This window comes from Hemibagrus wyckioides, linkage group LG07 (assembly GCF_019097595.1).
Source record: "Hemibagrus wyckioides isolate EC202008001 linkage group LG07, SWU_Hwy_1.0, whole genome shotgun sequence".
NCBI lineage: Eukaryota > Metazoa > Chordata > Actinopteri > Siluriformes > Bagridae > Hemibagrus > Hemibagrus wyckioides.
In genome coordinates, this window is record NC_080716.1 from 23,744,975 (window position 1) to 23,769,587 (window position 24,613).

At 37.1% G+C, this 24,613-nt stretch overlaps 11 non-coding genes and 5 pseudogenes across 11 annotated transcripts; 3 read left to right on the forward strand and 13 right to left on the reverse strand.

The window, feature by feature from the left end:
• Positions 1-5,277: 5,277 nt before the first annotated feature.
• On the reverse strand, positions 5,278-5,491 carry LOC131356881 (small nucleolar RNA U3). Its single transcript, XR_009205126.1, has one exon. It is a non-coding gene; the product is annotated as a small nucleolar RNA U3 (small nucleolar RNA).
• Positions 5,492-5,586: 95 nt separating this feature from the next.
• On the reverse strand, positions 5,587-5,798 carry LOC131356959 (small nucleolar RNA U3). The gene has a single exon (XR_009205183.1). It is a non-coding gene; the product is annotated as a small nucleolar RNA U3 (small nucleolar RNA).
• Positions 5,799-6,582: 784 nt separating this feature from the next.
• On the reverse strand, positions 6,583-6,792 carry LOC131356914 (small nucleolar RNA U3). Its single transcript, XR_009205158.1, has one exon. It is a non-coding gene; the product is annotated as a small nucleolar RNA U3 (small nucleolar RNA).
• Positions 6,793-8,233: 1,441 nt separating this feature from the next.
• Positions 8,234-8,447, reverse strand: LOC131356903 (small nucleolar RNA U3). Its single transcript, XR_009205148.1, has one exon. It is a non-coding gene; the product is annotated as a small nucleolar RNA U3 (small nucleolar RNA).
• A 1,461-nt stretch (positions 8,448-9,908) lies between these two features.
• On the forward strand, positions 9,909-11,376 carry LOC131356262 (uncharacterized; annotated as a pseudogene).
• Positions 11,377-11,787: 411 nt separating this feature from the next.
• Positions 11,788-11,992, forward strand: LOC131356907 (small nucleolar RNA U3). The gene has a single exon (XR_009205152.1). It is a non-coding gene; the product is annotated as a small nucleolar RNA U3 (small nucleolar RNA).
• A 478-nt stretch (positions 11,993-12,470) lies between these two features.
• Positions 12,471-12,634, reverse strand: LOC131356958 (small nucleolar RNA U3; annotated as a pseudogene).
• Positions 12,635-12,861: 227 nt separating this feature from the next.
• LOC131357036 (small nucleolar RNA U3) lies at positions 12,862-13,075 on the reverse strand. Its single transcript, XR_009205227.1, has one exon. It is a non-coding gene; the product is annotated as a small nucleolar RNA U3 (small nucleolar RNA).
• Positions 13,076-13,623: 548 nt separating this feature from the next.
• Positions 13,624-13,820, reverse strand: LOC131356937 (small nucleolar RNA U3; annotated as a pseudogene).
• Positions 13,821-17,957: 4,137 nt separating this feature from the next.
• LOC131357051 (small nucleolar RNA U3) lies at positions 17,958-18,171 on the reverse strand. The gene has a single exon (XR_009205242.1). It is a non-coding gene; the product is annotated as a small nucleolar RNA U3 (small nucleolar RNA).
• A 95-nt stretch (positions 18,172-18,266) lies between these two features.
• On the reverse strand, positions 18,267-18,478 carry LOC131356951 (small nucleolar RNA U3). Its single transcript, XR_009205182.1, has one exon. It is a non-coding gene; the product is annotated as a small nucleolar RNA U3 (small nucleolar RNA).
• A 785-nt stretch (positions 18,479-19,263) lies between these two features.
• Positions 19,264-19,477, reverse strand: LOC131357048 (small nucleolar RNA U3). The gene has a single exon (XR_009205239.1). It is a non-coding gene; the product is annotated as a small nucleolar RNA U3 (small nucleolar RNA).
• A 1,360-nt stretch (positions 19,478-20,837) lies between these two features.
• Positions 20,838-21,051, reverse strand: LOC131356930 (small nucleolar RNA U3). The gene has a single exon (XR_009205174.1). It is a non-coding gene; the product is annotated as a small nucleolar RNA U3 (small nucleolar RNA).
• A 1,001-nt stretch (positions 21,052-22,052) lies between these two features.
• Positions 22,053-22,147, forward strand: LOC131356970 (small nucleolar RNA U3; annotated as a pseudogene).
• Positions 22,148-22,744: 597 nt separating this feature from the next.
• On the reverse strand, positions 22,745-22,958 carry LOC131356886 (small nucleolar RNA U3). The gene has a single exon (XR_009205131.1). It is a non-coding gene; the product is annotated as a small nucleolar RNA U3 (small nucleolar RNA).
• Positions 22,959-23,497: 539 nt separating this feature from the next.
• Positions 23,498-23,694, reverse strand: LOC131356944 (small nucleolar RNA U3; annotated as a pseudogene).
• Positions 23,695-24,613: the final 919 nt, after the last annotated feature.

Here is a 24,613-nt window from a genome sequence, read left to right on the forward strand (position 1 = left end):
TTCGCTCTCGATGGCGGGCCTCTTGTCCAGGTATCTCTGGGTGCGGGCGTGCTTGTCTTGTCTTCCAATCCTAACCACTCCATTTTTCCTTTGTATTTTCCCTTTTCTAGATTCATCTGATACTCTCTCCACATGTCCGTTCCTGCCCCCGTTCTTCTATATGACGCTGGATCCCACGCCAGACTTTCCTTACTTCCTTCCAGACGTCCGTCCTTTTTGGATCCCTCTGGCCTAAAATGGGTCTGCTCCTGCTCTCGTTTCGAGCACTGCATGGCTGCTGCATTCTCTCTTCCTCTTTCATCTTCATTCTGTGTATATATTACTTTGCCTTCAAACTGTCCTTCCATTATCTCCAGTCTCACTGTCTGTGGTTGTCCTTCTTTTAATAGGACGGGATAGATTCCTGCTGTTCGTGCTGGGGGCACTTCTCTGTATGGGGGTGGCTTCTCCTGCTCCACAAGCTCCTCTGCTGGTGGGGCTGTAGCCCTTTCTCTCTTTTCATTTATAAGTGCTCTCTGCCATTCCCCTTCCACCTGGAACCAATCCACAATTTCCTTCTTTCTGTCAGTCTTGTCCCTACTTTCTTTTTTTATTTCTCCCCAGCACTCTAGTCTTTCCTTCATCTTTTCACACCTTTATTAAAGCCTTATTCATTATTAAATGTGCCTTCTAGTGGCCACTGCAACTCCCCACGTGTCCGGTCACTCCATTTTTTCATATACTTTTTAATTTCTTTCTCTGCTTCCCTGTGCCTTAGTATAATCACCCCTACGGGTGTGGTTGGTGTCTCCTCTCTACTCATGACACACCCTTGTCTGGCCCTATGGGCTTCACTTCTATGACCCAAGTTACTATTTAGAGGTGTCCAGGTCACCCTCGCATAGATTTTTCTTACAGTCACACTTGCCCTTACTGGGTTTTTCCTGGATTGTTCTTCAAATATATTTATTTTATCAATCAAAAGTGCTGTTCCCAGACCTCTCTCCCACAGTACTATCCTGGGTTCAATTGTAATAATGACCTTTAGCCCCGAACAATAATTGCTCTGTATTGGTCTAGCTCCAAACACTTCTACCACGGGCTCTTCTTCCTCCCCGTATGGATCATTAATGAAATCATACACTGAAATCACTACCTCGGCCTCTCGGGGTTCAGGAGCTGCCAGTAACGCACGCAATATTGGGCCCAAAACACGAGGTCTCCAGAGTTTCTTAAGTTGTTCTACCCAATTTATTTCAGGAAACTGGTGACGCAATGCGGTCAACCTATCAAACGCCGTCAATGCCCACAGTTTATCACAAATCTGCTGTTCTGTCTGTCTCCTTTCAACCCCGTCTCTGTCTTTATAAGTTCTTTCGTCCCAAAAATGTGTTCTCAGTCCCTTTGTTTCTATTGCCAAATCTGCCATACACCGCGCTCACTGCTATTCTCTCTACCCTTTTTACTTTCAACTTTTTTTTCTTTTTTTTTTTTCTCAACTCAACTCTCCTTCTGTGTAAGGGCTTTCCCCTGTGTCTATGTGTGTGTGTGTGTGTGTCTATATTTGTGCTGCTTCTGTGAGTGTGTGTCTGCTGGGTTACTTACCCCTCCTCTCTTTCCTTTTTACAGATTCTGCTTACAATAGTATTTATACTAGCAGATCTATATAACAGTACCGTTAATCACCTATCCCTCCATGCCACTACTCCAACTCACGCTTCTATTTTTCCTAACACAATTCCTAAACACACACACCTGCTGCCAGCAGCAATCCTTCCTTTCTTAACAACACATTCTCAACAACGGCACATCACCTCATTTCACACTAACATATCACATTAACACTTTAACACATTTTCCTCAGGTCCAACCCTGCGTTCCTGAAAACTAACTATACTGTTCTCCGCAGTGGCTCACCGACATCCCTACCATGCAGACCTGTTTTCCATATACAACAGCGGTATCTAGGGACAAATATTCCACCTGCGCAGGAATTTTCTCATACTCCACCTGCCTCAACCGGCAGGAATTTTTCCTTCACTTGTGCCACCTGCTTTAGCCCACAGGAATTTTCTTGCACACACTTATTCACTTATAAAACCTTAACACTTCATAAGCCCAAAAAACAAAAACACCTCTCCGCTCGTTCTCATCTGTCTTCACCACCCTCTAATTCTTGGCGTGAGGCCAACTGCCTTCACCCTTCCCAGGGCCACTCTACTCAGGCTACAGATATAGATTTAACACAGACTTTGAATATAACAGGTGTCTGCTTACCTTTCTGTTTTGATGCCGGCAATCTGCAGCCCGTAGTAGTTGCGGTCCTAGCTCAGGTTTTCGGACTCACGTCAGCCTTCCCACGCAAGTCTCCCGGGTTTCGGCACCAATAAATATGTCGGAACTCAGAGCCCCCTCCGAGTGGACATATCACAGGGTGGAATTTTGTTTGTATCTATTACTCTTAGCTTTCCCAATAACCTCCACAATCTATAAAACTTAGCCGAAATAAAAGAGATCTCGGTCAACAGATGAGAAGAAGCAGGTTTCTTTATTCAGTCATGCAGTCAACAACATGCATATCTGAAGAGAGCAGCTGGTCTCAAAAACCCCGAAAAAGTCCCCTCTACTTATACCCCAGGCGCCCCGGGGCGCCTCCTTTTCTCTAATTTAAATATTTCCAGCAATTTCCCATTATATTCAGTGTATGGCTACTTTAGTCCCTCCTTCCTTAGTTTACATACGTTTTCCCAGTTCCCATTATTTTCGCATTTGTCCCGATACCGCCCCTAAATTGATACCATCCTCCCCTCGATGACGTCAATTTTCCTCCTCACCAGTTCCCCTTATTTTTAGGCTAAGTCAACCATTTTTATAAAAATTGGCGCTTACTTATAGGCGCCTTCCTCCTGCCTTAGTACACGCTCTCTTTTGCTGACTACATAGTCATACAATATGCACTTCACTCATCTTCACTCATTTCCCATTATTTTTTTCCTAGCTCAGTCAGCCCGCCGCGCTATCTTCCGGAGAAGTCCCAGGGGTGCTCTGCGACGCTATCGCCAGTATCAGCTATCCTGTTTGGCCATTGAACTTACTGGTTTCCTGGAGCACCTATCTGAATCCTCTATTCCTGAGTCTCCTTACCTCGCTCACCATATCGTGAGAGATACCGTCTGTCTTGATCAGAGCACCCAATTTCACCCCACAACCTGTGATCAGTCTACTCAGACCTTCTACTGGCATTGGACACGCACCACCTCTCAAGGCGTCCAGACTGAGGATTTCCCTGTTGAGATTTCCTCTAATGATTCTTCCTCTGACTCTTCTTCATTTCCTAATTCCCCTGACATTCCCCAACTTTCTCCTGAATTTGTGCCTATGCCTTACAGTGTTCATGATATTCCTCAGTCTTCTCCTGACTATTCGCCCCCAACTTCTCCCACTGATTACTCTCCAACTTCTCCTCAGGATCCCGAGATTCCGTCTTCTACAACTGACCCTCCGGTCCCACTGATCCCATTGGATAGGCTGGCTGACTGAGTTGTAACTCCTAATGTTTCAATAAATCTCTCCTCTTTTTCTGTTCCTTCAGTCCCAGTGTGGTTATTACGCTAGCATGCTGCCATTAATAATTCTGCATGTTTATTATGAAGACTATGAGGCTATATCTGATTATTATAGCTATTTTTAATCAGAGTTAACTACTTACTACGTAATAAATGGCTAAATTATTCTTAATAGATACACACTACTCTTTAGGCAGAATATTGCCAAGTCAGAGCTTAGAGCATTGAGTACATTAGCACTTAAGCTACTTTTAAGGCTAGGTATATAATTCAAAGCTGGGTATATTATATTTTCTCCGACAGGTCAAGGTCAAGTTTTTTAATCAGTGGTTTGATAATTGCTAGCTTAAAAGATTTAGGCACATAGCCAGTGCTTAGGGAAGAATTAATGATTTTTAGAATGATTAATTCTTCCCTTGATTAATGATTAATTAATGGTAATATCTGTTTAAGGAAAGACGTGGGTAAAGGATCTAGTATGCAGGTTGAAAGTTTTGAAGAGGAAATTAGTGAAATTAGATCAGGCTCTTGAAGTGGAGTAAAGCATTCGAAGCTCTGATGAGAAATATTTATATGAGTTATCTATCAAATAATTTGGTTTTAATTTAATATCCTGGATATTTTACCCGATATTGTCAATTTTCTTATTGAAAAAGTTCATGAAGTCATTGCTGCTGCATATAGATGGTGTGTGCTTTTCTACAGTGGTTTTCCTGAAGACAGTAGATGTTTCTTTTCACATAGAGCACTTTGAAAAGAACACCTTGAAGTCATTTAAAATGAAAGTGAAATTCTTTATTTTAGGGTTGACATTTTCTCTATTATATGTAGTATGTTAGTTGAGGTGCTTGGCTGCCTGAGGAAATGGAGACCGTATTTTCAGGGATCATTTCTATAGAAACTGATGAGAAAATGTGATTTGAAAGTGTAACATCTCCCTAATCCCAATGAAGAGCTGTGATGTACTCTTCTGAACATGACTCAGGTTTAAGTTAAAGAGATAACTTAAATAATTAGAGAGATCATTAAGTTGAAAAAATAAAAAATAAAAGAAGCAGTTTTTCTCATTTTTCTGCTTTATATTATATAATTTGGAGAATAATACAGCAGGAGTTTATCAGGTGATGTGTAAATTTTGTTACTTTCTAACAGCAGCTACAAATATCTGTGTTTTGAAAGTGTTTGAACTTTGATACTCATTATCTTATGAATATTTCTGCCTAAATTATTTTAATTTGTATTTACAAATTAGTCTGTTTCTGTATAAATCTATGGTGTATATTTTTTAAAAACCTCAAACATGTAATTTTTATAGCTTACATATTTAAAAGATAAGATAATTTCTGCTTTCATTTATGATTCTTTTAAGCTTGTTTTTTTTAATACTTTTTTAGGATATTTTTTTTACTTTGAGTCACATCATCCATAGCCATACTCAACCAATATAACTCTGTAATTAAAAGCCTTGCACTTTAAGAAAACAAAAGTAAAACCTTAAATAGGCAAAAGCTTTAAAGAAACACAAATAAAACTATCAGAATAAACCCTCTAGATCCAAAACACAAACACAATTGAAAAGTTAAATCTCTCTTTCAACTCAACACTAATCACACTGATCATATACCTATGAGCATAAGGTTAAATTAAAAGCTTTGTTCCTTAAAAGGAGAATAAACTCTCTACATATAAAATAAATGAAAATCTATAGCTTTCTTTCAACTGGATGACACTAATCACTCAGATCATGTACTCTTCTTCTCATGCTTCCTAAGAAACAGAGAACATTCATCAATAACTCAAGCCTGTGATAAAAATCGTTAACTTGAATCTGATTCACACTCAGAAGAATACATCACAGCTCTTCATCATGATTAGAGAGACGTATAGCTTTCAAATTACATTTCTTAGTCAATCACTATAGAAATGATCCCTGAAAGTATAGTCTTAACTTTTCACTTCCTCAGACAGTCGATCACGTCAACTAACACACAGATCCTGAAGATGGTAGATGTTTCTCTTCAAATAGAGCACTTTGAAAAGAACAACTGTTCAACCCTTCCAATCATGCTTCATAAGAAACAGAGAATATTCATCAATGACTCAAGCATGTGATAGAAATCAGTAGCTTGAATCTGATTCATGCTCAGAAGAATACATCACAGCTCTTCATCGTGATTAGGGAGACGTATCACTTTCAAATCACGTTTCCTAGTCAGTCACTATAGAAATGATCTAGAGTGGGAGTGTTTTCAGACTGTTTAAATTCACTTCTCATGATTTTTTTGTGCTTCTGTGTGTGTGTTTTTGTTTTATTTTTTGTTAAAAGATAAAGTATTATTATTTTACATTTTATTTTAGTCTTGCTTTTTTCTGACATTTTCTCTATTATATATCTGTGTTAGTTGAAGTGTTCGATTGTCTGAGAAGATGAAATGTTTGTTCATACATTATCTATTAGAATCATTTTTTCCTGAAGTATCCCAATAGTTTTTTTTTGTTTTTTTCTTTGTATATATTTTCATTGAAGTGTTTAATTGCCTGAAGAAATATAAGGGCTATACTTTCAGGTATTATTTCTATAGTAACTTATTGGGAAGAGCTGTGATGTACCCTTCTGAGCCTCACTCAGGTTTAAGATAATGAGTCTCTCGTGTTTGAGTCACTGACTTTTATGAAACATGATAGAAAGAGTACATGATCAGAGTGATTAGTGTCACTGAGGTAAAACAAAGATCCATGAATTTTGCTTTGTGGGTTTGGCCTATTTAAGATTATGGCGTAAACATCGTATGAGTTCATCATTTGTAAATCTTTTAAGCTTGTTTTTTTTTTTTTTTTACTTTGAGTAACGTCATCCATAACCATACTCAATCAATATAGCATTGTAAACAACATAAGGATAAATTAAACACCTTGTCCTTTAAGAACAATAAAGCTCAAAAGAAAAACAAACAAATTTATCAGAATAAACCTTCTGAATAAAAAAAATAAACACACAATTGAAAAGTTAGACCCCTCTTTCAACTGTATTACACTAATCACTCAGATCATGTACCCTTCTAACTATGCTTCATAAGAAAGAGAGAATGTTCATCAATGACTAAAGCCTGGGAAACCATTAGCTTGAATCTGATTCACCCTCAGAAGAATACATCACAGTTCTTCATCGTGATCAGGGAACCGTATCACTTTCAAATCACATCTCCTAGTCAATCATTATAAAAATGATCCCTGAAAGTATAGTCCTAACTTTTCACTTCCTCAGACAGTCGATCACTTCAACTAACACACAGATCCTGAAGACGGTAGATGTTTCTCTTCACATAGAGCAATTTGAAAAGAACACCTTGAAGTCATCTCAATGACTTCTCAAACTCAGTCAACCACATATGTTGACTTCATACAATGTTAAAATTGAAATTCATTGAAATTAATGCTCAAAAACAAGGATAGGCAATCACAATTCTTGGTCTTGCTTTTAACTCAATGACACTAATCACTCTGATCATGTACTCTTCCTCTCATATTCCTTGCTAGATGACGCCACTAGCTTGTGCAGTGCCATTAGATTCAAGATTCAAGAAGCTTTATTGTCATTTCAACCACATATAGCTGACGCAGTACATGTAGTGAAATGAAACAACGTTTCTCCAGGACCTGGTGCTACATAAACATACAACAACAAAGAGTTCAACACAAAACAACACCACAGAGCTAGGACAGAAGTTTGTCTTAGCCACGGAAAGTGCACAGTGGGCAGCTAGGTGCAAACAGAGCATAGACAAGACAGTGCAAAAAGACAATAAATACAAGAAAGAGAACACAAAAGAACACAGGACACTTAGCGCCGAAAAAGAAAGAAAAGAACATGTGTAATGGAATGTAAGTGAAATAAAATAAGATACAGTGAAATGATGTAAAAAAGTATTGTGCAAAAATATTGTGCAAAAAAAACACAGCAGCGGTTGAGGTAGTGCAAATAGAAATAAACATAAATATGACTATAGCAGCAGATGACAGGTAGAGGTAGTGCAATAAGTAACAAACAATATAAATTGTGTGTGCATGTCCACACAGTCAAGAGAGAGAGTGTGTGTATCTGTGTGTGAGAAAGACAGAGAGTTGATATACAGTTCAGTCCTGAGTGAGAGAGTGTGTGTGTGTGTGTGTGTGTGTGTGTGTGTGTGTGTGTGTGTGTGTGTGTGTGTGTGTGTGTGTGTGTGTGTGTGTGTGTGTGTGTGTGTGTGTGTGTGTGTGTGTGTGTGTGTGTGTGTGTGTGTGTGTGAGAGAGAGAGTGTAGAACAGTTCAGTCCTGGGTGTTGAGGACAACAATTCATACATGAAATTACTATTTAAAAATGCAGCATTTTACAGATTTTTAATAGTTTTTAAGGCCATCAGACTACAAATAAACATTAATAGTTTTGGGGAGATGAAAAATGTAAAAAAATTAGCTATTGATTTCTTTCTTTGTAATATTGAAAATTGCCTCTAGCCATACTATCTAGCCATTGCATATAGATCAACATAGCTTTGTAATTGAAATCAGGTTAAATTAGAAGTTTTGGTTTTTAAGAATGTATAAATAGAACCTAAAAGAAACAAAAGCTTAAAAAAATCACAAGCAAAACTATCTGAACAAAAACATAACTCAACAGTAAAAACTCTTTTTTAACTCAATTTTACTAATCACTCTGATCATGTACTCTTCCTCTCATGCTTCATAAGAAACAGATAACATTCATCAACAACTCAAGCCTGGGACAGAACTCATCAGCTGGAATCTGATTCACACTCAGAAGAATACATCACAGCTCTTCATTGTGATTAGGGAGATGTAGCACTTTCAAATAATGTTTTCTAATCAGTCACATTAGAAATGATCTCTGAAAGTACAGTCTTAACTTGTCACTTCCTCAGACAGTCGATCACTTCAACTGACACACAGATCCTGAAGACGGTAGATGTAAAAATACTTTATCTGTTAAATATGTGAGCTATAAAATGACGTGTTTGATGTTTCTTAAAAATATATACCATAGATTTATACAGAAACAGACTAAATTGAGTGGACTTTAGTACAAAGCAGGAGAGGATTCACCATCCCCTCACTATCAGTGGGACCCCAGTGGAGAGAGTGGACAGTTTCCAGTACATAGGTGTTCAAATCACGCAGGATTGTCATGGTCTTGTCACATCAACACCCTGGTGAAGAAGGCCCAGCAGCATCTTTACCATCTCAGACACCTAAAGGACTTTAAACTGCCCTCAAAGGTGCTAAAAAAAAAAAAAAAAAAAATCATACCTGCACCTCTGAGAGCATCCTGATGGGAAGCATCACAGCTTAGTTTGGAAAAAGCACCAAGCAGGACAGGTAAGCTCTCCAGAGGGTGGTGTGATCAGCTGAGTGTACTCTCTTCACTGAGCATCTGGGTCTGGGTTTCTGAGTCATTGATGACTGTTCTTCGTTTCTTATGAAACGTGAGAGGAAGCATACGTGAACAGAGTGATTTGTTTTATTAAACTGCAAGAGAGATTGAAGTTTCCAATTGACTGTCTTGTGTTCTGAAATAGAGTGTTTGTTCAGATAGTGTTTAATTTAAGGAGGGTATGCAAGACAGAAATTTGAAATTGAAAGACACTGAATAAGAAAATTAAATGATTTGTTAACATTTATATGTGACTACTTGGAAAGACAAGTTGGCGACCGAGAAAGAACGGTGACAGCTAGGAGAGACGGCTGACGTTTGGGAAAAACCAAAGTCGGAGTGTGGAGGCTTGGCCCGCTGAAGCACAACCTCTGTGAGGAGGAACCCACTGCTAATCGCTATGGAAAGGTATATTACAAGATACCCCCGGGGTGGAGCGAGAGTGGGGGAGGATGATCGGCCCACAGGACAAAACTGTGTTATGACCACTCATGATGGACAATTGACCATGGAACAGCGAAGTGATTTATCTTGGGTCTGTGGATGTGGGAGGATATGTAAAAATGAGAGGGGTCTGAAGATACATCAGTCAAAGATGAAGTACTTGCAACCTGAGCATAATGTACAACGCACGGGGAAACCTGGTGAGATGGAGGAGAGGCCGGGGCAGGAGGCAAACCACAGTCCTCAGAATCTCCAGGTGCGTGATGAAGATGGGAGCAGGAACAGCATCGTTGATGTGGCAGAGGACATGAAGCACCAGACAGAGGGGGAGGGTGTACAGGATATTAGACATCCTGGACAGGATGCATGTGTAAGAATAGTCCGAAAGGAAGCATTGAACTGGCCGGCTGCGGTGGAAAGGAAGGAGTGGGAGAGGTTTGATCATGATGTGGATGAGGTGCTGGGAACAGCCTTGGCAGGAGATGTGGGGAAGAAGCTCAAGGCCATGGCTTCCATTATTTGGAGTATAGGTGCTGATCGCTTTGGAAAGAAAGAGACGAAGGGTAGAACATATGTCCAGACAAAGGAAAACAGACGTGAAGGAGATAGCAATCCGTAGGGGGGATTTGCGGAGGCTGAGAAAGGCGTATCGCAAAGCAACAGCGGATGAGAAACCAGCACTCACAGAAACGCGTGACAACTTGAGAGAACGCGTAAAGACCTTGCGAAAAGCCGAATGTCACCGCAGGGATAGGAAGCGAAGAATGAAGGAGCGGACGGATTTCCTTCAAATATATGCCAAAACTTCTGGGTAATGTAGGATCAGGGCAGCTAAAAGCAACAAAGGAGGAGGTGGAGGAGCACCCTCGTCAGGTCCACAGCGATCCTAGAAGAAAGGACAGTTTAGAGGAGATGCAGGAACTCATTAAACCAACAGAACCAGCTATCCCCTTTAGAGATGAGGAACCGAGCTGGCAAGAGATGAATACCTTTCTCAGGAAGGCCAGAGCAAAGTCAGCCCCAGGTCCGAATGGCATTCCGTACAAGGTGTATAAATATTGTAAAAGGCTCAGGACACGTCTATGGAAGCTACTGAGAGTGGCATGGAAGAAGGACTTCCTTGCTGGCTAGTCGCTGAGGGAAGAAAATTCAACAGGGATCAAGCAATTCCGTACCATCTCACTCCTAAACGTTGAAGGAAAGCTTTTTCTTGTGATTCTAGCAAAGAGGCTGACGTCCTTTATGATGGACAACAGGTACATGGATACATCTGTCCAAAAGCGGGGAGTTCCAGCAGTAGCAGGCTGTCTTGAGCACACCAGTATAATCACTAAGATCATTGAAGAGAAGAAGAACCGTGGTGACCCGGCAGTCCTGTGGCTGGACTTAACAAATGCCTATGGGACGATACCCCATAAGTTGGTGGATCTGATGTTGAAGACCTATCATGTTCCAGAGCGTTTCCAGAAGCTTGTGCAGTGCTACTAGGTGCATTTCACCTGTGGAGACTTCACCACCGATTGGCAGAGGCTAGAAGTGGGCATTGTCACTGTCTGTACGATTTCAGTGATCTTGTTTTCGGCAGCAATGAACCTTCTTGTTAAGTCAGCAGAGAAGTTGAGGCAGGGTGCAGTGTTGGCTAGCGGCATCCAGCAGGTACCTATAAGAGCCTTACCATCATGACAAAATCAGTACCTGAAGGCAGATGGATTTTGGAGGACCTGGTTAAGCACACTGATTGGACTAGGATGGAGTTTAAACCAGAGAAGTCCAGAAGCTTGGTGTTGAGAAAGGGCCATATCCAGGACCGGTTCCGCTTCAGGATTAAAGATACCATCATCCCAACAGTTCGGGAGAGACCAGTGAAGAGCTTGGGGAAGTGGTACAGGGCAGACCTCAATGATAAGCAGAGTGTGAGGGAGATGATTATCCAAGTAGACACCTGGATCATCTTATGAATCTTTACTTCTGCATAAATTATTGTGACTGATTTCTCTAGAGCACACAATAAGTTGAGAACGTGTGTATGTACGTGTGTAAATTCACGCATTTCTGCATAAATTTATGGAATGTTGTTTTAAAAATATCAAAAGCGTAATTTTATAGTTCACATATTTAGAGAAGTTGTATTTTCAGTGTTCAAATTCACTTTTGCTACGATGTTCCTTATCTTATGAATTTTTCTGCGCCTCTGTGTAATTTTTTGTTTTGTTTTGTCTTTTGTTAAAAGATAAAGTTTTTTTTTTGCTTTGATTTTAAATGACTTCAAGGTGTTCTTTTCAAAGTTCTCCATGTGAAGAGAAACATCGACCGTCTTCAGGATCTGTGTGTTAGTTGAAGTGATTGACTGTCTGAGGAAGTGAAAAGTTACGACTATACTTTCAGAGATCATTTCTATAGTGACTGATTAGGAAATGTGATTTGAAAGTGATCTGTCTCTCTAATCCCGATGAAGAACTGTGATGTATTCTTCTGAGCGCAAATCAGATACAAGCTAATGATTTTTGTCACAGGCTTGAGTCATTGATGAATGTTCTCTGTTTCCTGAGAAGTAGAGTACATGATCAGAGTGATTAGTGTTGTCAACTAACAACAGTAAATAACTAGGATTTCTAGGAACACACATACATTAGAAAAAATATCAGGAAAAAAAGCTACTCTAAATTAAAAACTTTGTTCCTGAAGAACACACAAAAAAAAACTAAAAAGGCACAAGCTCAAAAGAATCACAAAGGAAACTACACACTATATGAATAAGCCCTAAATACAAATTAACACAAATTCAATTTTTCTTTCAGCTTGAATATACAAATGATCATGTACTCCTCCTCTCCTGCTTCCTAAGAAAAAAAGAGAACATTCATCCATGACTCAAGCCTGTGACAGAAATCATTAGCTTGAAAGTGCACAAAAAATATGGATAAAAATATGCGAGCTTAAAAGCATCATAAATGATGAACTCACACGATGTCTAAACCATAAGCTCAAATAGGTAAAACACACATAGAACAAATCTTTTGGATCTTTCTTTTACCTCAATGACACTAATCACTCTAATCATGTACTCTTCCTTTCACATTTAATAAAAAACAGAAAACATTCATCAATGACTCAAGCCCATGACAGAAACCATTAGCTAAAATGCATGCTCAGAAGAATACATCACACCCCTTCCTAATCAGTTACTAGAGAAATGATTTCTGAAAGTTGAGTCCTTACATTTCTCCAGGCATTTAAGCACTTTAACTAAGATACATACACAGAAAAACAATACAGAGAAAAAGCTATTTTTAAGCTAGTTAAAAAAAAAACAACCTTTATCTTGGAAAAAAGAAAAGAAAAATAACACCGCAAAAATAACTGATAAAAACACAATGCAAAACCTTTAATAAAGCAAATACATACACAGCAAAAAACCAGGATCATGAAACCTAATTACACTAATCACTCTGATCATGTACTCTTCCTCTCATTTTTCATAAGAAACAGAGAATGTTCATCAATGACTCAAGCCTGTGATAGAAATCAGTAGCTTGAATCTGATTCACACTCAGAAGAATCCATCACAGCTCTTCATCGTGATTAGGGAGACATATCACTTTCAAATCACATTTCCTAGTCAGTCACTATAGAAATGATCCCTGAAAGTACAGTCTTAACTTTACACTTCCTCAGACAGTCGATCACTTCAACTAACACACAGATCCTGAAGACGGTAGATGTTTCTCTTCACATAGAGCACTTTGAAAAGAACACCTTGAAGTCATTTAAAATGAAAGCAGAAAATACTTTATCTTTTAACAACAAACAAAACACACAGAGGCACAAAAAACTCATTAAAGGTGAATTTGAACACTGTAAAAATAACTATAAAATGACATTTTGGATTAAAAAAAAACTATAAATATATACGGAAACAGACTAATTTGTAAATACTAATGCATGAATTTACACACGTACATACACAAGTTCCCATTTTATTGTGTGCTCTATAGAAATCAGTCACAGTAATTTAAGCAGAAGTAAAGATTCATAAGAAGATGAGTGTCGAAGATACTTTCAAAACATGGATATTTTTAGCTGCTGTTAAAAGGAAACAAAATTTACACATCACCTCATAAACTCCTGCTGTGTTATTCTCCATATATAAAGCAGAAAACCCGAGAAACACTGCTTCATAAATTTTTTATTTTTTCAACTTAATGATCTCTCTAATCATGTACTCTTCCTCTCATGTTCTATAAAAATCAATGACACAAACACGAGAGACTCATTAACTTAAACGTGAGTCATGTTCAGAAGAGTACATCACAGCTCTTCATTGGGATTAGGGAGATGTAACACTTTCAAATCACATTTTCTCATCAGTCACTATAGAAATGATCCCTGAAAGTATAGTCTTAACTTTTCACTTCCTCAGACAGTCGATCACTTCAACTAACACACAGATTCAAGCTAACGGTTTCATAGGCTTGAGTCAGTGATGAATGTTCTCTGTTTCTTATGAAGCATAAGAGAAAGAGTACATGATCTGAGTGATTAGTATAATCCAGTTAAAAGAAAAACTAAAAGTTTTAGTTGCCTTGTTTATGTTTTGAGCCTAAGTTTATTGATCATGTGCAGTCAGTATACGTGGTTGTTTTGAGTTGGAGGTGGTTTTAGTTTTTATGTAAATTATTTTAGTGTGTTTTTTTTTTCTGATGTTTTCTTTATTAAATTCAGTTCATTTTATTTGTATAGTGCCTTTTACAATGCATGTTGTCTCAAAGCAGCTTTACAAAGGAAGATAAACAGAGAAAGGAATAAATAAACAAACAAACAAACTGGAAATAAAAATAAATCATTAAATTAAATTATGAAACTGTTTTATCCCTAATGAGCAAGCCTGTGGCGACGTTGGCAAGGAAAAACTCCATGGGAAGATATGAGAAAGAAGCCTTGAGACGAACCAGGCTCAGAAGGGAACCCATCCTCATTTGGGACACCCTAAACAGTAAATAATGTAACTGTAACTGATTAATGTCCTTAATACAACAGCAATCAATGGCCCATGAGGAACTATTAGGTCTGTAGTTTCTGAGGTCATTATAGACACTAGTTCCTTGCTGTCACAAGGTGACAGATGTAATGGCAGATCTGTGACGGTGTGAAAATCCCCAAGTGGCTCTGTCCACAGCTGTCTCCTGGGTGGAACACCGAACATAATCGTGGTATGCATAGAGATGTCACCATCTAGATCAGGGGTGTCCAATCTTATCCGCAAAGGGCCGGTGTGGGTGCAGGCTTTCATTCCAACCAAGCAGAAGCTACACCTGATTCCAACTGGCTAATCAACTGATCTTGGCTTTCAGTGGACTCAGGTGTGGCTTCTGCTTGGTTGGAGTAAAAACCAGCACCCACGCCGGCCCTTTGCGGATAAGATTGGACACCCCTGATCTAGATCTACAAACTGATAATGGTCAGTCAAATAAGACCTGAGCCAGGAGAGGGCTGTTCTTTAACACCAACAACATGTTCTAGCCTATCAAGGAGAATAGTGTGGTCAATGGTGTCAAAAGCTGCACTAAGATCAAGTAGCACCAGTATGGAGACACAACCCTGATCAGAAACCAGTAACAGGTCATTTACCACTTTAACCAGTGCTGTCTCTGTGCTATGATGAGGCCTAAATCCTGACTGATACATAAATTTCATAAATGTTATTTCTATGCAGGTGTGAACATAACTGCTGTGCTACTGCCTTTTCTAGGATCTTGGAGATAAAGGGCAGGTTTGATATCGGTCTATAGTTAGACAGCTGACAGGGGTCTGTCGGAACTCAGAGCCCCCTCCGAGTGGACATATCACAGGGTGGAATTTTGTTTGTATCTATTACTCTTAGCTTTCCCAATAACCTCCACAATCTATAAAACTTAGCCGAAATAAAAGAGATCTCGGTCAACAGATGAGAAGAAGCAGGTTTCTTTATTCAGTCATGCAGTCAACAACATGCATATCTGAAGAGAGCAGCTGGTCTCAAAAACCCCGAAAAAGTCCCCTCTACTTATACCCCAGGTGCCCCGGGGCGCCTCCTTTTCTCTAATTTAAATATTTCCAGCAATTTCCCATTATATTCAGTGTATGGCTACTTTAGTCCCTCCTTCCTTAGTTTACATACGTTTTCCCAGTTCCCATTATTTTCGCATTTGTCCCGATACCGCCCCTAAATTGATACCATCCTCCCCTCGATGACGTCAATTTTCCTCCTCACCAGTTCCCCTTATTTTTAGGCTAAGTCAACCATTTTTATAAAAATTGGCACTTACTTATAGGCGCCTTCCTCCTGCCTTAGTACACGCTCTCTTTTGCTGACTACATAGTCATACAATATGCACTTCACTCATCTTCACTCATTTCCCATTATTTTTTTCCTAGCTCAGTCAGCCCGCCGCGCTATCTTCCGGAGAAGTCCCAGGGGTGCTCTGCGACGCTATCGCCAGTATCAGCTATCCTGTTTGGCCATTGAACTTACTGGTTTCCTGGAGCACCTATCTGAATCCTCTATTCCTGAGTCTCCTTACCTCGCTCACCATATCGTGAGAGATACCGTCTGTCTTGATCAGAGCACCCAATTTCACCCCACAACCTGTGATCAGTCTACTCAGACCTTCTACTGGCATTGGACACGCACCACCTCTCAAGGCGTCCAGACTGAGGATTTCCCTGTTGAGATTTCCTCTAATGATTCTTCCTCTGACTCTTCTTCATTTCCTAATTCCCCTGACATTCCCCAACTTTCTCCTGAATTTGTGCCTATGCCTTACAGTGTTCATGATATTCCTCAGTCTTCTCCTGACTATTCGCCCCCAACTTCTCCCACTGATTACTCTCCAACTTCTCCTCAGGATCCCGAGATTCCGTCTTCTACAACTGACCCTCCGGTCCCACTGATCCCATTGGATAGGCTGGCTGACTGAGTTGTAACTCCTAATGTTTCAATAAATCTCTCCTCTTTTTCTGTTACTTCAGTCCCGGTGTGGTTATTACACTAGCATGCTGCCATTAATAATTCTGCATGTTTATTATGAAGACTATGAGGCTATATCTGATTATTATAGCTATTTTTAATCAGAGTTAACTACTTACTACGTAATAAATGGCTAAATTATTCTTAATAGATACACACTACTCTTTAGGCAGAATATTGCCAAGTCAGAGCTTAGAGCATTGAGTACATTAGCACTTAAGCTACTTTTAAGGCTAGGTATATAATTCAAAGCTGGGTATATTATATTTTCTCCGACAGGTCAAGGTCAAGTTTTTTAATCAGTGGTTTGATAATTGCTAGCTTAAAAGATTTAGGCACATAGCCAGTGCTTAGGGAAGAATTAATGATTTTTAGAATGATTAATTCTTCCCTTGATTAATGATTAATTAATGGTAATATCTGTTTAAGGAAAGACGTGGGTAAAGGATCTAGTATGCAGGTTGAAAGTTTTGAAGAGGAAATTAGTGAAATTAGATCAGGCTCTTGAAGTGGAGTAAAGCATTCGAAGCTCTGATGAGAAATATTTATATGAGTTATCTATCAAATAATTTGGTTTTAATTTAATATCCTGGATATTTTACCTGATATTGTCAATTTTCTTATTGAAAAAGTTCATGAAGTCATTGCTGCTGCATATAGATGGTGTGTGCTTTTCTACAGTGGTTTTCCTGAAGACAGTAGATGTTTCTCTTCACATAGAGCACTTTGAAAAGAACACCTTGAAGTCATTTAAAATGAAAGTGAAATTCTTTATTTTAGGGTTGACATTTTCTCTATTATATGTAGTATGTTAGTTGAGGTGCTTGGCTGCCTGAGGAAATGGAGACCGTATTTTCAGGGATCATTTCTATAGAAACTGGTGAGAAAATGTGATTTGAAAGTGTTACATCTCCCTAATCCCAATGAAGAGCTGTGATGTACTCTTCTGAACATGACATGAAGTTAATGAGATAACTTAAATAATTAGAGAGATCATTAAGTTGAAAAAATAAAAAATAAAAGAAGCAGTTTTTCTCATTTTTCTGCTTTATATTATATAATTTGGAGAATAATACAGCAGGAGTTTATCAGGTGATGTGTAAATTTTGTTACTTTCTAACAGCAGCTACAAATATCTGTGTTTTGAAAGTGTTTGAACTTTGATACTCATTATCTTATGAATATTTCTGCCTAAATTATTTTAATTTGTATTTACAAATTAGTCTGTTTCTGTATAAATCTATGGTGTATATTTTTTAAAAACCTCAAACATGTAATTTTTATAGCTTACATATTTAAAAGATAAGATAATTTCTGCTTTCATTTATGATTCTTTTAAGCTTGTTTTTTTTAATACTTTTTTAGGATATTTTTTTTTACTTTGAGTCACATCATCCATAGCCATACTCAATCAATAAAGTTTTTTAATAAGCATAAGATTAAATTAAAAGCTTTGTTCCTTAAAAGCAGAATAAACTCTCTACTTATAAAATAAATGAAAAGCTATAGCTTTCTTTCAACTGGATGACACTAATCACTCAGATCATGTATTTTTCTTCTCATGCTTCATAAGAAACAGAGAACATTCATCAATAACTCAAGCCTGTGATAAAAATCATTAGCTTGAATCTGATTCACACTCCGAAGAATACATCACAGCTCTTCATCGTGATTAGAGAGACGTATCGCTTTCACATCACATTTCCTAGTCAATCACTATAGAAATGATCCCTGAAAGTATAGTCTTAACTTTTCACTTCCTCAGACAGTCGATCACTTCAACTAACACACAGATCCTGAAGATGGTAGATGTTTCTCTTCACATAGAGCACTTTGAAAAGAACAACTGTTCAACCCTTCCAATCATGCTTCATAAGAAACAGAGAACGTTCATCAATGACTCAAGCATGTGATAGAAATCAGTAGCTTGAATCTGATTCACGCTCAGAAGAATACATCACAGCTCTTCATCGTGATTAGGGAGACGTATCACTTTCAAATCACGTTTCCTAGTCAGTCACTATAGAAATGATCTAGAGTGGGAGTGTTTTCAGACTGTTTAAATTCACTTCTCATGATTTTTTTGTGCTTCTGTGTGTGTTTTTGTTTTATTTTTTGTTAAAAGATAAAGGATTATTATTTTACATATTATTTTAGTCTTGCTTTTTTCTGACATTTTCTCTGTTATATATCTGTGTTAGTTGAAGTGTTCGATTGTCTGAGAAGATGAAATGTTTGTTCATACATTATCTAATAGAATCATTTTTTCCTGAAGTATCCCAATAGTTTTTTTTTTGTTTTTTTCTTTGTATATATTTTCATTGAAGTGTTTAATTGCCTGAAGAAATATAAGGGCTATACTTTCAGGTATTATTTCTATAGTAACTTATTGGGAAGAGCTGTGATGTACCCTTCTGAGCCTCACTCAGGTTTAAGATAAGGAGTCTCTCGTGTTTGAGTCACTGACTTTTATGAAACATGATAGAAAGAGTACATGATCAGAGTGATTAGTGTCACTGAGATAAAACAAAGATCCATGAATTTTGCTTTGTGGGTTTGGCCTATTTAAGATTATGGCGTAAACATCGTATGAGTTCTTCATTTGTAAATCTTTTAAACTTGTTTTTTTTTTTTTTTTTTACTTTGAGTAACGTCATCCATAGCCATACTCAATCAATATAGCATTGTAAACAACATAAGGATAAATTAAACACCTTGTCCTTTAAGAACAATAAAGCTCAAAAGAAAAACAAACAAATTTTTCAGAATAAACCTTCTGAATAAAAAAAATAAACACACAATTGAAAAGTTAGACCCCTCTTTCAACTGTATTACACTAATCACTCAGATCATGTACCCTTCTAACCATGCTTCATAAGAAACAGAGAATGTTCATCAATGACTCAAGCCTGTGATAGAAATCAGTAGCTGGAATCTGATTCACACTCAGAAGAATACATCACAGTTCTTCATCGTGATCAGGGAACCGTATCACTTTCAAATCACATCTCTTAGTCAATCACTATAGAAATGATTCCTGAAAGTATAGTCTTAACTTTTCGCTTCCTCAGACAGTCGATCACTTCAACTAACACACAGATCCTGAAGACGGTAGATGTTTCTCTTCACATAGAGCAATTTGAAAAGAACACCTTGAAGTCATCTCAATGACTTCTCAAACTCAGTCAACCACATATGTTGACTTCATACAATGTTAAAATTGAAATTCATTGAAATTAATGCTCAAAAACAAGGATAGGCAATCACAATTCTTGGTCTTGCTTTTAACTCAATGACACTAATCACTCTGATCATGTACTCTTCCTCTCATATTCCTTGCTAGATGACGCCGCTAGCTTGTGCAGTGCCATTAGATTCAAGATTCAAGAAGCTTTATTGTCATTTCAACCACATATAGCTGACGCAGTACATGTAGTGAAATGAAACAACGTTTCTCCAGGACTTGGTGCTACATAAACATACAACAACAAAGAGTTCAACACAAAACAACACCACAGAGCTAGGACAGAAGTTTGTCTTAGCCACGGAAAGTGCACAGTGGGCAGCTAGGTGCAAACAGAGCATAGACAAGACAGTGCAAAAAGACAATAAATACAAGAAAGAGAACACAAAAGAACACAGGACACTTAGCGCCGAAAAAGAAAGAAAAGAACATGTGTAATGGAATGTAAGTGAAATAAAATAAGATACAGTGAAATGATGTAAAAAAGTATTGTGCAAAAATATTGTGCAAAAAAAACACAGCAGTGGTTGAGGTAGTGCAAATAGAAATAAACATAAATATGACTATAGCAGCAGATGACAGGTAGAGGTAGTGCAATAAGTAACAAACAATATAAATTGTGTGTGTGCATGTCCACACAGTCAAGAGAGAGAGTGTGTGTATCTGTGTGTGAGAAAGACAGAGAGTTGATATACAGTTCAGTCCTGAGTGAGAGAGTGTGTGTGTGTGTGTGTGTGTGTGTGAGAGAGAGTGTAGAACAGTTCAGTCCTGGGTGTTGAGGACAACAATTCATACATGAAATAACTATTTAAAAATGCAGCATTTTACAGATTTTTAATAGTTTTTAAGGCCATCAGACTACAAATAAACATTAATAGTTTTGGGGAGATGAAAAATGTAAAAAAATTAGCTATTTCTTTCTTTCTTTGTAATATTGAAAATTGCCTCTAGCCATACTATCTAGCCATTGCATATAGATCAACATAGCTTTGTAATTGAAATCAGGTTAAATTAGAAGTTTTGGTTTTTAAGAACGTATAAATAGAAGCTAAAAGAAGCAAAAGCTCAAAAGAATCACAAGCAAAACTATCTGAACAAAAACATCTTTTACATCAAAGAAAAAAAACATAATTCAACAGTAAAAACTCTTTTTTAACTCAATTTTACTAATCACTCTGATCATGTACTCTTCCTCTCCTGCTTCATAAGAAACAGACAACATTCATCAACAACTCAAGGCTGTGACAAAAATCATTAACTTGAATCTGATTCACACTCAGAAGAATTCATCACAGCTCTTCATCGTGATTAGAAAAACGTATCACTTAAAAATCATATTTTCTAGTCAGTCACTCTGGAAAAGATCACTGAAAATATAGTCTTAACTTTTCACTTCCTCAGACAGTCGATCACTTCAACTAACACACAGATCCTGAAGACGGTAGATGTTTCTCTTCACATAGAGCACTTTGAAAAGAACACCTTGTAGTCATTTAAAATGAAAGCAGAAAATACTTTATCTTTTAATAAAAAACCAAAAAACAACAAAATACACAGAAGCACAGAAAAAGTCATAAGATTAGGAGCATCGCAGTAAGTGAATTTAAACACTCTGAAAATACAACTTCTCTTCTAAATATGTGAACTATAAAATTACATTTTTGGTTTTTTGATTTGTTTTATTTTTTACAAAAAGTACCATGAATTTATACAGAAACAGACAAAATATTAAATACTTATGAGTGAATTTACACACGCACATACACAGTCACAGTGCATTATTTTTTGTGCGGTTAACAATATTATTATTTAACATGTTCTTGTATGTAAAAAAATTTTTTTTAAATAAAATTAAAAGTTATCGACCAAAGTTGGCCAATATGCCTAGCAACCTCTGCATCCCCCATAATGACGCCCCTGCTCTAGTTTCATTTGTGATTCTTTTGAGCTCGTGCCTATTTTTAGGTTCTTTTTTTTGTGCTTTTTAGGATAATTTTTTAGTTTAGATTTTTTTTTCCTGATATTTTTTCCAGTGTATGTGTCATTTTTGTTACTTTCTAACAGCAGATAAAAATATCCATGTTTTGAAAGTGTTTGAACTTTGATACTCATTATCTTATGAATCTCTATTTCTGCCTAAATTATTTTAATTTGTATTTACAAATTAGTCTGTTTCTGTATGAATCTATGGTGTATATTTTTTTAAAAACCTCAAACATGTAATTTTATAGCTTACATATTTAAAAGATAAAATAATTTTTGTTTTTATTTTAAATGACTTCAAGGTGTTCTTTTCAAAGCGCTCTATGTGAAGAGAAACATCTACCGTCTTCAGGATCTGTGTGTTAGTTGAAGTGATTGACTGTCTGAGGAAGTGAAAAGTTAAGACTATACTTTCAGGAATCATTTCTATAGTGACTGACTAAGAAATGTGATTTGAAAGCTATATGTCTCCCTAATCACAATGAACAGCTGTGATGTACTCTTCTGAACATGACTCAGGTTTAAGTTAATAAGATAACTTAAATAATTAGAGAGATCATTAAGTTGAAAAAATAAAAAATAAAAGAAGCAATTTTTCTCATTTTTCTGCTTTATATTATATAATTTGGAGAATAATACAGCAGGAGTTTATCAGGTGATGTGTAAATTTTGTTACTTTCTAACAGCAGCTACAAATATCTGTGTTTTGAAAGTGTTTGAACTTTGATGCTCATTATCTTATGAATATTTCTGCCTAAATTCTTTTAATTTGTATTTACAAATTAGTCTGTTTCTGTATAAATCTATGGTGTATATTTTTTAAAAAACCTCAAACATGTAATTTTTATAGCTTACATATTTAAAAGATAAGATAATTTCTGCTTTCATTTATGATTCTTTTAAGCTTGTTTTTTTTAATACTTTTTTAGGATATTTTTTTTTACTTTGAGTCACATCATCCATAGCCATACTCAATAAAGTTTTTTAATAAGCATAAGGTTAAATTAAAAGCTTTGTTCCTTAAAAGCAGAACAAACTCTCTACATATAAAATAAATGAAAGTCTATAGCTTTCTTTCAACTGGATGACACTAATCACTCAGATCATGTACTCTTCTTCTCATGATTCATAAGAAACAGAGAACCTTCATCAATAACTCAAGCCTGTGATAAAAATCATTAACTTGAATCTGATTCACACTCAGAAGAATACATCACAGCTCTTCATTGTGATTAGAGAGACGTATCGCTTTCAAATCACATTTCCTAGTCAGTCACTATAGAAATGATCCCTGAAAGTATAGTCTTAACTTTTCACTTCCTCAGACAGTCGATCACTTCAACTAACACACAGATCCTGAAGACGGTAGATGTTTCTCTTCACATAGAGCACTTTGAAAAGAACACCTTGAAGTCATTTAAAATGAAAGCAGAAAATACTTTATCTTTTAACAACAAACAAAACACACAGAGGCACAAAAAACTCATTAAAGGTGAATTTGAACACTGTAAAAATAACAATAAAATGACATTTTGGATTAAAAAAAACTATAAATATATACGGAAACAGACTAATTTGTAAATACTAATGCATGAATTTATGCATGAATTAATGCATTTTATTGTGTGCTCTATAGAAATCAGTCACAGTAATTTAAGCAGAAGTAAAGATTCATAAGAAGATGAGTGTCGAAGATACTTTCAAAACATGGATATTTTTAGCTGCTGTTAAAGGGAAACAAAATTTACACATCACCTCATAAACTCCTGCTGTGTTATTCTCCATATATAAAGCAGAAAACCCGAGAAACACTGCTTCATAAATATTTTATTTTTTCAACTTAATGATCTCTCTAATCATGTACTCTTCCTCTCATGTTCTATAAAAATCAATGACACAAACACGAGAGACTCATTAACTTAAACCTGAGTCATGTTCAGAAGAGTCCATCACAGCTCTTCATTGGGATTAGGGAGATGTAACACTTTCAAATCACATTTTCTCATCAGTCACTATAGAAATGATCCCTGAAAGTATAGTCTTAACTTTTCACTTCCTCAGACAGTCGATCACTTCAACTAACACACAGATTCAAGCTAATGGTTTCATAGGCTTGAGTCATTGATGAATGTTCTCTGTTTCTTATGAAGCATAAGAGAAAGAGTACATGATCTGAGTGATTAGTATAATCCAGTTAAAAGAAAAACTAAAAGCTTTAGTTGCCTTGTTTATGTTTTGAGCCTAAGTTTATTGATCATGTGCAGTCAGTATACGTGGTTGTTTTGAGTTGGAGGTGGTTTTAGTTTTTATGTAAATTATTTTAGTGTGTTTTTTTTTTTCTGATGTTTTCTTTATTAAATTCAGTTCATTTTATTTGTATAGTGCCTTTTACAATGGATGTTGTCTCAAAGCAGCTTTACAAAGGAAGATAAACAGAGAAAGGAATAAATAAACAAACAAACTGGAAATAAAAATAAATCATTAAATTAAATTATGAAACTATTTTATCCCTAATGAGCAAGCCTGTGGCGACGTTGGCAAGGAAAAACTCCATGGGAAGATATGAGAAAGAAACCTTGAGACGAACCAGGCTCAGAAGGGAACCCATCCTCATTTGGGACACCCTAAACAGTAAATAATGTAACTGTAACTGATTAATGTCCTTTCTACAACAGCAATCAATGGCCCATGAGGAACTATTAGGTCTGTAGTTTCTGAGGTCATTATAGACACTAGTTCCTTGCTGTCACAAGGTGACAGATGTAATGGCAGATCTGTGACGGTGTGAAAATCCCCAAGTGGCTCTGTCCACAGCTGTCTCCTGGGTGGAACACCGAACATAATCGTGGTATGCATAGAGATGTCACCATCTAGATCAGGGGTGTCCAATCTTATCCGCAAAGGGCCGGTGTGGGTGCAGGCTTTCATTCCAACCAAGCAGAAGCTACACCTGATTCCAACT